Below are 14,213 nucleotides of genomic sequence, written 5' to 3'. Positions count from 1 at the left end.
ATCAGAATGAGAAATGTCAGAGTCCACAATATAAATACGTGGTGTGTATAGACGGCAAGTAGGAAAGGGTATGTACAGCAGTAGTTATACAGGATGAACTATGTCAAGAATACAGTATGTGTACTGTAAATGTAAAGTGAGTATTCAATTAACTTAGTTTCTCACGTGACAGAAATGATCATCTCCATTTGAAACATAGAATGATGGGGAATCTAAAGATGCAACAACTAGGATGGCTTGCTAATATGACTAGGATTGTGCCTTTGGCTTCTGGACAACAAAAGAAAGTTGATATGAAAACCAATAGAACAGGAAAGAAATGCTGGTTTCAATGGCGTATGAAGAAGTCTTTATGACATAATTGTCTCTGTGTTTCTATGGTCAGATTTTTCCTAGGCTACCTTGAAGCAAGGTAAGACATACCTCATAATATGAAGTAAAACATTCAGCTTTCAAACAATTAAGAATGAGTTCGAAATGCATTCTGCCTCCAGCTTCCATTGCAAAGTGGTAGGTGATGATGGGCTGATAGCCTGCCTATGTAACGGCTTTCCTCTTCCTCCTCTGAGGATGAAGAGTAACAAGGATCGGAGAACCAATGCGCAGCGTGGTAAGTGTTCATGATGAGTTTTAATAGAACAAAACTGAACACTGAAATACAAAACAATAACTTAACGACCGAAAACCGAAACAGTTCTGTGTGGAACATACAGACACGGAAGACAACCACCCACAAACAACAGAAAACAGGCTACCTAAATATGGTTCCCAATCAGAGACAATGACTCACACCTGCCTCTGATTGAGAACCATATCAGGCCAAACGAGAAACCCAACATAGAAACACAAAACATAGATAACCCACCCAACTCACATCCTGACCAACTAAAACAAAGAAATAACACAAGAACTAGGGTCAGAACGTGACAGCCTACAATTGCCTATGCACTTTAATGGGAAATAGGCTCCGTATGCTGTGGTGCATGTCTGATAAATAAGATACATGAGGACTAATAAAAATACACACGGCTCAATTTAATTCCACAAAATGTAGCAAATTAACATATAGACCAATAAGCATGACCGTCAAATGTATTTCCATCTACTAATATTTCCATTAATGTATAAAAAGCATTATTTTGCAATGGGATTGTATTTTCTCCTGATCAATTTGGCTGGCAACAACTTTATTTATTGGCTTTTACATTTTTTTATCGGCCAAAGGCCGGCAATTACTGATAATAGAAACCCTTGTGTGTGTGTGTGTGTGTGTGTGTGTGTGTGTGTGTGTGCTTGCACGTGTGTGCATGGATGAAGCAGACTAATGTAGTTCAGCCAAGATTCCCAGATCTGCTTATCTCCATCACTGCAGACTAGAGGAGAAGTTTCATTTTGGAGCAAAAGGAATTAATCAGTGTGTGTGTGTGTGTCTGTTTCTGTGTTGTGATTGCTGTAGCGTATGCATGTAACAGTGGGTTGTTCTGTTATCGGTCCAGTGCTTCCACTCAGGCAGAGAGAGTATTATACACAGGGAAATCTACTGGTCGCCCCCCACAATAGGCTTTTATAATGGTCCCGCTTCACAGGGTATTTCACTGAGCCTAATACACCAGGAAAGAGGCATTTGGTAGCAGTCACATTAAGTCCTAGTGGAAACGTGTATGTATGTAACAAATGTTTATTTGCGTGTGTGTGTCTCTCTCCAGCTGTATGTGAAGTTGCGCTGTGACGGCCCCATACTGGAGCCCATAGAGCAGCTGCTGGTGGAACTGGGTGGTGAGACAGAGTGGGAGGAGGGGGAGATAGACCCTGCCCTGGATGAAGACTTTGAGCCCAGCAGTGACGATGAGGAGGAGGAAGAGGATGCCATGGAACATTGACCACACCCCTCTCTCTCTCTACCAGTGATCTAGTGGTAAAACAGTGGGTTAGTAACGCTGAGACGTTCGTGGTGAATAAAGTAACGCTCCCTATACTTCCAATGCATTTTTCTGTGATAGGTGGGGAAACGCTTGGGCAAAATAAAAAAGTGTGTAAATGGCGTTTAGACTGCATACCCCTCTCTACTTTTATAGTGGACTATGAACTAATTAAAAAACAACTTGAATACTGTTTGTTCTTTGTATTCTCCTCTCAATCTGATCATTTTCAATATGAATGAGATTCCAATATGAATGAGACCTGCTAAAATAAAGAGCTAATACAGAACAGATTCTGTAGTGTTGTAGAGTTCATGAGAGGAGTGAGCATTAAGAGATGGAGGGGGTAGAGATGGATGAGGGGAGAGTGAAGGTTGAGAGGTGAGTGTTGTAGACACACAGGCATGGTCACTAACTATAACTATAATTGTTTTGTCTTTATCTGTTGTGGTCTAGTACTGACTTTTTGCTAGCTAGGACCATCTACTTTAAGTGCTGCCTGTCTTCCTAGTGGTCTACTTGGTGTGTGTACTGCTGACTGCTCATCATTCACAGATAGCTGTTGACACATCAACCAGGATCAAGGGGCAGGGCAATTTGTGACTTGTTTTGGTAATCAGTGGCTTTATTGGAGGGGGAGTGGTTTCACCTCTCCTAGGCAATCAGCAATTAGTATAGGGAGGCGTGCTCTCCACCTCTGCTAGGCAATTAGAAATGAGTGTTAGTTCTTCAGTCTCCCCTGGTTTCTCAGTGGCAGCTGTAAGCGACGGTCGTGTCAGTTTTGTCATAAACTAAGAAGGTTGATGAAACTAAGACTGTTCTGCGGAGTTGTTGGAGGAAGGAAAGAGAGGAATGCTCCACACCACGCTCTCACTTGAGTATCTTACCTAGTTATTTACAGATCTCATTTTGCTATTTTCTTTTAGCTTTGTCAGCTATGTGTGTGTTTTCTATACCTGTTTGCACCTCTCCCTGTAGGCTTCAACCCTTCTAATTTAGTGGACCCTGCACGTGCAAACCATGTGGAATTCTGGGTCTCTGGCAGCATTTGGAACTGCTGATTTGCAGTCAAGAACACCGAGTTCATGTCTGCCTATGCTGCCCTTCAGTCCCTTGGCTTTTTGGTCCTGATGGAGACATGGATCACCCCAGAGAACACTGCTGCTCTTTCTTCATCTGACTGTTTTCTCTCATAGTCAGAAAGCATCTGGTCGTCGCGGTGGTGGCACAGGTCTACTCATTTCTCCTAAATGGAGATGATCTTTTCTCCCTCTCACTTATCATTGCTATGCGGATGACACTTAACTACTCCCCCCCCCTCTGACACCCAGGGGGTGACACGTATCTCTGCGTGCCTGGCAGATATCTTAACTTGGATGTTGGCCCACCACCTCAAGCTCAACCGTGACAAGACGGAACTGCTCTTCCTCTTGGGGAAGGTCTGCCTGCTCAAAGACCTCTCATCGCAGTTGACAACTCTAGTGTTGCCCTCCCAGTGCAAAGAACATTGGTGTGACCCTGGACAACACACTGTCCTTTCTCTGCAAACATCAAAGCAGTGACATGCTCCTGCAGGTTCATGCTCTACAACATCTGTAGAGTACGACCCTACCTCACACAGGAAGAGGTGCAGGTCCTAATCCAGGCACTTGTACTCTCCCATCTGGACTACTACAATTCGCTGTTGGCTGGGCTTCCTGCTTGTGCCCTCAAACCCCTGCAACTTATCCAGAACGCTGCAACCCGCCTAGTTTTCAACCTTAAGTTCTCTCATGTCACCCGCTCCTCCGCATACTCCACTGGCTTCCAGTTGAAGCTCCCATCCACTGCAAGAACAACATGGTGCTTACCTACAGAACAGCAAGAGGAACTACCCCTCCCTGCCTTCAGGCTATGCTCAAACCCTACTCCCCAACCCAAGCACTCCATTATGCTACCTCAGGTATCTTGGCCCTCCCACCCCTACGGAAGGGCAGTTCCTGCTCAGCCCAGTCCAAGCTCTTCTGTCCTGACACCCCAATGGTGGAACTAGCTTCCCCCTGAAGCTAGGAAAGCAGAGTCCCTGCCCATCTTCCAAAAACCTCTGAAACTGTACCTTTTAAACAGTATATTAAATAATCCTCCTCACCTCGACAACCCCCCCCCCCCCCCCCCCCCCTTCTAGCTCTGACTCTACTGATGGCTACGTTGAGGAAAAATGTACTTTCTATGCCTGTGCCACCTAGATATCTTAAGATGAATGCAGTAACTCAAAGTTGCTCTAAATCACAAAAATGTACAATGTTTTTCCTCCCAATTTAGACAAACACAATCTCGTAGATTATTCTCTTGTTGCCTGACCAAGCAGCCGTACAATCGCTCATACATACAAAAAATACCCACAAATCCTTCAGTGTAAGAGGGATTGATTCAAACTTGAAGGGCTTTGAATCAGTGGTGGGGGAAAAAGTACTCAATTACCATACTTGAATAAAAGTGAAGATTCCTTAATAGAAAATGACTCAAGTGAAAGTCACTCTGTAAAATAAACTCAGCAAAAAAAGAAACGTCCCTTTTCAGGACCCTGTCTTTCAAAGATAATTTGTAAAAATCCAAATAACTAAACAGATCTTCATTGTAAAGGGTTTGAACACTGTTTCCCATGCTTGTTCAATGAACCATAAACAATTAATGAACATGTACCTGTGGAACGGTCGTTAAGACACTAACAGCTTACAGACGGAAGGCAATTAAGGTCACAGTTATGAAAACTTAGGCCTCTTTAGTGTCCTTTCTACTGACTCTGAAAAACACAAAGAAAGATGCCCAGAGTCCCTGCTCATCTGCGTGAACGTGCCTTAGGCATGCTGCAAGGAGGCATGAGGACTGCAGATGTGGCCAGGGCAAAAAATTGCAATGTCAGTACTGTGAGACGCCTAAGACAGCGCTACAGGGAGACAGGACGGACAGCTGGTCGTCCTCGCAGTGGCAGACCATGTGTAACAAAATCTGCACAGGATTGGTACATCTGAACATCACACCTGCGGGACAGGTACAGGGTGGCAACAACTGCTCGGGGTACAGCAGGAACCGACAATCCCTCCATCAGTGCTTAGACTGTCCGCAATAGGCTGAGAGAGGCTGGACTGAGGGCTTATAGGCCTGTTGTGAGACAGGTCCTCACCAGACATCACCGGCAACAACGTCGCCTATGGGCACAAACTCGCCGTTGCTGGACCAGACAGGACTGGCAAAACGTACTCTTCACTGACAAGTCATGGTTTTGTCTCACCAGGGGTGATGGTCGGATTCGCGTTTATCGTCGAAGGAATGAGCGTTACACCGAGGCTGATACTCTCGAGCGGGATCAATTTGGAGGTGGAGGTTCCGACATGATCTGGGGCGGTGTGTCACAGCATCATCGGACTAAGCTTGTCATTGCAGGCAATCTCAACGCTGTGAGTTACAGGTTAGACATCCTCCTCCCTCATGTGGTACCCTTCCTGCAGGCTCATCCTGACATGACCTTCCAGCATGACAATACCACCACGCACAGAACGAGTAGTATGACTGATTTCCTGCAAGACAGGAATGTCAGTGTTCTGCCATGGCCAGCGAAGAGCCCGGATTTCAATCCCATTGAGCACGTCTGGGACCTGTTGGATCGGAGGGTGAGAGCTAGGGCCCCCACCCTCGAAATGTCTGGGAACTTGCAGGTGCCTTGGTGGAAGAGTGGGGTAACATCTCACAGCAAGAACTGGCAAATCTGGTGCAGTCCATGAGGAGATGCACTGCAGTACTTAATGCAGCTGATGGCCACACCAGATACGGAGGGTGATACACCCGCCTTAGTTCAGGGACACATTCCATTTGTTAGTCACATGTCTGTGGAACTTGTTTAGTTTGTCTGTGTTGTTGAATCTTATGTTCATACAAATATTTCCACATGTTAAGTTTGCTAAAAATAAACACAGTTGACAGTGAGAGGACATTTATTTTTTGCTGAGTTTACTTGAGTAAAAGTATTTGGTTTTAAATATACTTATCAAAAGTACATGTAATTGCTAAAATATACTTAAGTATCAAAAGTAAAATAATAATTTCAAATCCATTATATTAAGTGAAGAAGATGGCACTTTTTTTTTTAAATTTACGAATAGCCAGGTGAACGCTCAGACATAATTTACAAACAAAGCATGTGTGTTTAGTGAGTCAGAGGCAGTAGGGATGACCAGGGATGTTTTCATAATAAGTGTGTGCATTGTGTAACGATTGTCTACTTCGTCTTCCTCCTCCTCAGACGAGGAGAGGCAAGACGGATCAGATGACGAATATGCAGCGTGGTAGTTAGACATATTGATTTATTGCAAGACGAAGACAGACACGAAATACACTTGATAATTTACAAAATAACAAACGACGTAGACTGACCTGAACGAAAGAACTTACATGAAGCGAAGAACGCACGAACAGGAAAAACAGACTACACAAAAGAACGAACGTACAAACAAACCGAGACAGTCCCGTGTGGTGCGACAAACACAGACACAGGAGACAACCACCGACAACAAAAAATGTGAAACAACCTACCTTAATATGGCTCTCAATCAGAGGAAACGTAAACCACCTGCCTCTAATTGAGAACCACATCAGGTAACCCATTAACCAACATAGATACACATAACATAGAATGCCCACCCCAACTCACGCCCTGACCGACTACACACATACAAAACAACAGAAAACAGGTCAGGAACGTGACACATTGGGCCATTTTCCAGTCCTGCTAAGCATTCAAAATGTAACACGTTCTTTTGGGTCTCAGGGAAAATGTATGGAGTAAAAAGTACATTTTCTTTAGGAATGTAGTAAAGTAAAAGTAGTCAAAAATATAAATAGTAAAGAATAGATATCCCCAAAAACTAGTAAAGTACTTTACACCACTGCTTTGATGTCATTATCACTACTGAAACAGTCAACAACCAACATCAACCCAATTCAAATTAAAAACAAACCTTATGTACATACAGTTGAAGTCAGAAGTTTATATACACTTAGGGTGGACTCATTAAAACTCGTTTTTCAACCACTCCACAAATTTCTTGTTAACAAACTATAGATTTGGCAAGTTGGATAGGACATCTAATTTGTGCTTGACACAAGTACTTTTACCAACAATTGTTTACAGTGAATTATAAGTGAAATTATCTGTCTGTATCACATTTCCAGTGGGTCAGAAGTTTACATACACTAAGTTTTTATTTTATTATTATTTTTTTTTATCCCATTTTCTCCCCAATTCTTTTTTTCGTGGTATCCAATCGCTAGTAATTACTACCTTGTCTCATCGCTACAACTCCCGTACGGGCTCGGGAGAGACGAAGGTCGAAAGCCATGCGTCCTCCGAAGCACAACCCAACCAGCCGTACTGCTTCTTAACACAGCGCGCCTCCAACCCGGAAGCCAGCCGCACCAATGTGTCGGAGGAAACACCGTGTACCTGGCCCCCTTGGTTGGCGCGCACTGCGCCCGGCCCGCCACAGGAGTCGCTGGAGCGCGATGAGACAAGGATATCCCTACCGGCCAAACCCTCCCTACCCCGGACGACGCTATGCCAATTGTGCGTCGCCCCACGGCCGGCTGCGACAGAGCCTGGGCGCGAACCCAGAGACTCTGGTGGCGCAGTTAGCACAGCGATGCAGTGCCCTAGACCACTGCTCCACCCGGGAGGCCCCAAAATATATTTATTAACTGAAGTAAGCTAAATACAATTAACAATGGTGTATGTAGTCAGTAATCAGTAGTGTAAGTGAGTGGTTGCCTGCATAAATGTGATAATGAGAGATGTTGAAAGGTGCCAAAGCAAACAAACAAAATGGCCACAAAAATGCCACAACCAAAATCTAACAGTGTGTCTGCATGGAGAGAGTCTCCTCAATGAATGGGGAAGAGGTGGATTTATCCTGGGACACAACCGAGCCCTGGTATGTCCCATTTCGCTCCGACATTCTATTAAGGAAACCAAGAGCAAAGAGACAGAATAGGACAGACAGAGTGGGAAGGTCGTCACAACTTCACAAAATAGATGGCCTCATGAGGAATGAAAATTATGTGGATATATTGAAGCAACATCTCAAGACATCAGTCAGGAAGTTAAAGCTTGGTCACAAATGGGTCTTCCAAATGGACAATGACTCCAAGCATACTTCCAAAGTTGTGGCAAAATGGCTTAAGGACAACAAAGTCAAGGTATTGGAGTGGCCATCACAAAGCCCTGACCTCAATCCTATAGAAAATTTGTGGGCAGATCTGAAAAACTGTGGAGGCCTACAAACCTGACTCAGTTACACCAGCTCTGTCAGGAGGAATGGGCCAAAATTCACCCAACTTACTGTGGGAAGCTTGTGGAAGGCTACCCAAAACATTTGACCCAAGTTAAACAATTTAAAGGCAATGCTACCAAATACTAATTGAGTGTATGTAAACTTTTGACCCACTGGGAATGTGATGAAAGAAATAAAAGCTGAAATAAATAATTCTCTCTGCTATTATTCGGACATTTCACATTCTTAAAATAAAGTGGTGATCCTAACTGACCTAAGACAGGGAATTTTTACTAGGATTAAATGTCAGGAATTGTGAAAAACTGAGTTTAAATGTATTTGGCTAAGGTGTGTGTAAACTTCCGACTTCAACTGTAAGTATTTAGACCTTTTGCTGTGATACTCGAAATTGAGCTCCGGTACATCCTGTTTCCATTGATCATCCTTGAGATGTTTCTACAACTTGATTGGAGTCCACCTGGGGTAAATTCAATTGATTGGACATGATTTGGAAATGCACCCACCTGTCTATATAAGGTCCAACAGTTGACAGTGCTTGTCAGAGCAAGAACTGAGCCATTTCTGCAGCATTGAAGGTCCCCAAGAACAGTTGCCTCTATCATTCCTAAATGGAAGAAGTTTGAAACCACCAAGACTCTTCCTAGAGCTGGCCGCCCGGCCAAACTGAATAATCGGGGGAGAAGGGCCTTGGTCAGGGAGGTGTCCAAAAACCTGATGAGCTCCAGAGTTCCTCTGTGGAGATGGGAGAACCTTCCAGAAGGACAACCATCTCTGCAGCACTCTACCAATCAGGCCTTTATGGTAGAGTGGCCAGACGGAAGCCAGTCCTCAGTAAAAGGTACATGACTGCTCGCTTGGAGTTTGCCAAAGGCACCTCAAGACTCTCAGACCATGAGAAATAAGATTCTCTGGTCTGATGAAACCAAGATTGAACTCTTTGGCCTGAATGCCAAGCCTCACATCTGGAGGAACCCTGGCACCATCCCTACGGTGAAGCATGGTGGTGGCAACATCATGATGTGAGGACAATGACACTAAGCACACAGCCAAGACAACACAGGAGTGACTTCGGGACAAATGTCAATGTCCTTGAGTTGCCCGGACTTGAACCCGATTGAACTCTGAAAATAGCTGTGCAGCGATGCGCCCCATCCAACCTGACTGAGCTTGAGAGGATCTACAGAGAAGAATGGGAGAAACTCCCCAAATACATGTATGCCAAGCTTGTAGCGTCATACCCAAGAAGACTTGAGGCTGTAATCGCTGCCAAGTGTGATGCAACAAAGTACTGAGTAAAGGGTCTGAATATGTACGTCAATGGTTATTTCAGCTTTTAATTTTTAGTAAAGTTCTAAAAACCTTTTTTTGCTTTGTCAGTATTGGGTATTGTGTGTAGATTGAGAGAAAAAAAAACAATTGAATCAATTTTAGAATAAGGCTGTAACGTAACAAAATGTGGACAAAGTCGAGTGGTCTGAATACCTTCCGAATGCACTGTAGACTGAACACGAACAGTAAAGTGTTAAGGGCAACACAAATAAAGCAGAAAGAGGATATACAGTATCTAGGCTGTTGAATCATCTGCTTATTCTAGTCCATTCACAACACTCTAACCTATTTTATGCTTCACACACTGAAAAACCTCCTGGATCTGAGACAGATAAACACACTATGTTAAATCAAACACACAAACACACCGACCTAGGTGCATCTTCACGCCTGTTAGCTAACCCAACACAGCACAGCACTTCGTCTCTTTGAAGAATTCCCACATCGCTAAACAGGAATGTTATCATCAGGCCGGTGGGAGAGAGAGCTGCTTTGGGAACGCTGGGGTTTAGATGAGGAGATATGATTTTGGATGTGTGTGTGTGCATGGGGGGTGTGTGTGCAACTGCGTTGGTGTCTGCAGAGTGCAGGTATATACGGAGTGCACAAAAAATTAGGAACATCTTCCTATTGAGCTGCACCCCCTTTTGACCGATGCTGACCCATGTTTACTCCAAAGCTTCCCACAGTTATGTTAAATTGACTGCATGTCCTTTGGGTTGAGGACCATTCTTGATACACACAGGAAACTGTTGAGGGTGAAAAACCCAGCAGGGTTGCAGTTCTTGACACTCAAACCTGTGCGCCTGGCACCTACTACCATAACCCGTTCAAAGGCACTTCAACATTTTGTCTTGCCCATTCACCCTCTCACCGATCCTCGACTTCGGTGATGTCATTTACAAAATAGCTTCCAACACTTTACTCAGCAAACTGGATGCAGTCTATCACAGTGTCATCCGTTTTGTCACCAAAGCCCCTTACACCACCCACCACTGTGACCTGTATGCTCTAGTCGGCTGGCCCTCGCTACATATTCGTCGCCAGACCCACTGGCTCCAGGTCATTTACAAGTCTATGCTAGGTAAAGCTTCGCCTTATCTCAGCTCACTGGTCACGATAACAACACCCAGCTGAAGCTGGAGACTTATATTTCCCTCACTACCTTTAAACATCAGCTATCTGAGCAGCTAACCGATCGCTGCAGCTGTACATAGCCCATCTGTAAATAACCCACCCAATCTACCTACCTCATCTCTATATTGTTTTTATTGACTTTTCTGCTCTTTTGCACACCAGTATTTCCACTTGCACATCATCATCTGCTCATCTATCACTCCAGTGTTATTTTGCTAAATTGTAATTACTTCGCTACTATGGCCTATTTATTGCCTTACCACCTCACGCCATTTTCTCACACTGTATATAGACTTTATTTTTTCTATTATGTTTTTGACTATACGCTTGTTTATTCCATGTGCAACTCTGTGTTGTTGTTTGTGTCGCACTGCTTTGCTAAATCTTGGCCAGGTCGCAGTTGTAAATGAGAACTTGTTCTCAACTAGCTTACCTGGTTAAATAAAGAAAGAAAGAAAAAAAATATATTATAAAAAAAAAGACAATCCAATTGTCTCAAGGCTTAAAAATCCTTCTTTAACCTGTCTCCTCCTCTTCATTTACTGTGCAATTATTGAAGTGGATTTAACATGTGACATCAATAAGGGATCATAGCTTTCACCTGGATTCACCTGGTCAGTCTATTTCATGGAACAGCAGGTGTTCCTAATGTTTTGTACACTTAGTTTGTGTGTGTTGTGAGTGTGTTTTATTCATCAGAACATGAGGCTTGTGGGAGAGAGCTAATCCTGGATTAACAGATTAGAACACTTGCGTTGTCATAACAACACATTGATTGGGACTGAACATTGATCACTGTGTGTTTGTAGTTAATTAGTGAGTTAATCAGGCCATCTTGCAGGGGATTAATGAAGAAATCATCAAATCTCAGAATTACAACAGGATCCTACTAAATTAACACATCAGACCTGTGTGGGTGTAACCTCCCTCGCCCACACACTCTCCCTTTCTCTCATTCTCTCTCTCTTTCTCTGAGAGAGAGAGAGAGAGAGAGATATCTAAGCTTTCCTGATGAGTATGATAGATAATGCCCCCAAAGGGATAATACTTCCGAAAGACAGTAACATCCTGGAAATTTAGAGTGATGGATCCTCTGTAAGTGGTGTGATTAGAGACAGATTACAGATTAATAGATACAAATGACCAATTAGTGTAAAAATATCAGAATTGGGCTGCCTGTAAACGCAGCCTTACACACACACACACTGTGTAACAGCTGAGAGTATGGATTTAAAGTGGTCATAAAGAAACATTCTAATACACTGGCCCTTTTTATAGAATCGCTGTAGAGAGGGGTGTGTGTATTTTTATCATTGTGGGCGGTGTGTGTGTGTGTGTGTGTGGGGGGGGGGGGGGGGGGTCCTGAAAGGCTCTGAAGCCTCCATCTGTCTGTCAAAACATCAGTGAAAAGTTTTTAATTAAAATGAAGTATTCTGTTTTCCCTCTCTACAGTACAACAGAGTCAGTAGAAAGGAGGCGAACTCAGTCTCTACTTAGCAGAAACTCACTAACTCTCATTAACTTTCTCAATATGGAACGCCATTCATTAATGATCTCACTATTCTGTCAACTCTACTTCTAACACCGCCTGCTCTGCTCTCTCTCTCTCTCTCTCTCGTTCTCTCACTCTCTCTCTGTCCTATCTCTCTCTCTCTTTCTGTGTGGTGTGTGTGTGTGAGGGAGAGCATTGTGATTGTAGTGTTTGTCTGTGTGTACATGAGTGCTGTTATCTTTAGTAGATACAGCTGTGCTTCAGAGATAACATAACCAGCCAATTAGCCATGCTGTCTTAGAGCGACACCTCACATCTGACTGCTGTACACTGTAGTTACAAACAGTAGTGTGTGTGTGTGTGTCTGAGATTGTGTCACCTCCCTTGTTTTCATAAATCACAAAAAGCCTATTCCCGGTCGTAAATCACCACACACACACACACACACACACACACACAGGGTTTTGATTTAAGTGATAATGATTTAATCAGTCACTGACAGACAACAGGAAATGCTGTGACATCATGATTAATAATGGCCCTTTCCCCTCATCCTGGGGTGTGTGTGTGGTTTGTGTGTGTGTAAGCGTGTGTGTGTTTTTGTTGTTACAGAGTGTCATACTGGTGAGGTTCTTTCTCTCTCAGCAGTACACCTTCTACATCACTCCATGCTATTGCTCACCCTCAGAGAAGTCCGACTGAATGTTAACTTCAGTGAGCTTTGGGTTCAGCATCGCTGCTTCACTTCAATAATAACCATTGTGTGTTTTGTGGTGTGTGTGTGTGTTTGTGTGGTGGTTCAGTCAGAATATGTGTGTGTCTGAGAGATGGTAGGGGAGGATTGATGGCTGACTGGTGTAGCTTGATTTTGAAATTGAAATTTTGAAAAAAATTGAAATTTTGATTATCAGTGCCTTCAATTTGAGTGTGTGTTTAAGATGAGAGGTTTGATGCTGTAACGGGTGCTAATTATTGCTGCTCTGGATTTCACTCAATCTGCTTGATCTGCTGTCCTGTGGAGACGGATCGAGAGCGTGCGTGCACTGGCGCCCACACACACACACACACACACACACACACACACACACACACACACACACACACAATTAGGGGTCATAAGGAGGAGAGAGGAGGCTTGAGCTCCAATTACTGAGACTCTAGTATTCTGCTTGGTTCCCCATCCTTACACCACAGAGGTGTGTGTGTGTGTGTGTGTGTGTGTGTACAGTAAAAGTTATTTTGTGGAATTTCTTTCCTTCTTTTAATGCGTTTGAGCCAATCAGTTGCGTTGTGACAAGGTAGGGGTGGTTTACAGAAGTTAGCCCTATTTGGTAAAATACCAGCTCCATATTATGGCAAGAACAGCTCAAATAAGCAAAGAGAAACAACAGTCCATCATTACTTTAAGACATGAAGGTCAGTCAATACGGAAAAAGTTAAGAACTTTGAAAGGTTCTTCAAGTGCAGTGGCAAAAACCATCAAGCGCTATGATGAAACTGGCTCTCATGAGAACCACTACAGGAAAGGAAGACCCAGAGTTACCTCTGCTGCAGATATTAAGTTCCTTAGAGTTAACTGCTCCTCAGATTGCAGCCCAAATAAATGCTTCACAGAGTTCAAGTCACAGACACATCTCAACATCAACTGTTTAGAGGAGACTGTGTGAATCAGGCCTTCATGGTCAAATTTCTGCAAAGAAACCACCACTAAAGGACATCAATAATAATAAGAAGAGACTTGCTTGGGCCAAGAAACACAAGCAATGAACATTAGACCGGTGGAAATCTGTCCTTTGGTCTGAACTCCAAATGTGAGATTTTTGGTGTGAGACGCAGAGCAGGTGAACGGATAATCTCCGCATGTGTGGTTCTCACCATGAAGCATGGAAGAGGAGGTGTGTGGGTGCTTTGCTGGTGACACTGTCAGTGATTTATTTAGAATTCAAGGCACACTTAACCAGCATGGCTACCACAGCATTCTGCAGCAATACGCCATCCCATCTGGTTTGAGCT

Source organism: Salvelinus fontinalis, chromosome 38 (assembly GCF_029448725.1).
Source record: "Salvelinus fontinalis isolate EN_2023a chromosome 38, ASM2944872v1, whole genome shotgun sequence".
NCBI lineage: Eukaryota > Metazoa > Chordata > Actinopteri > Salmoniformes > Salmonidae > Salvelinus > Salvelinus fontinalis.
This window is presented reverse-complemented; position numbering follows the sequence as displayed.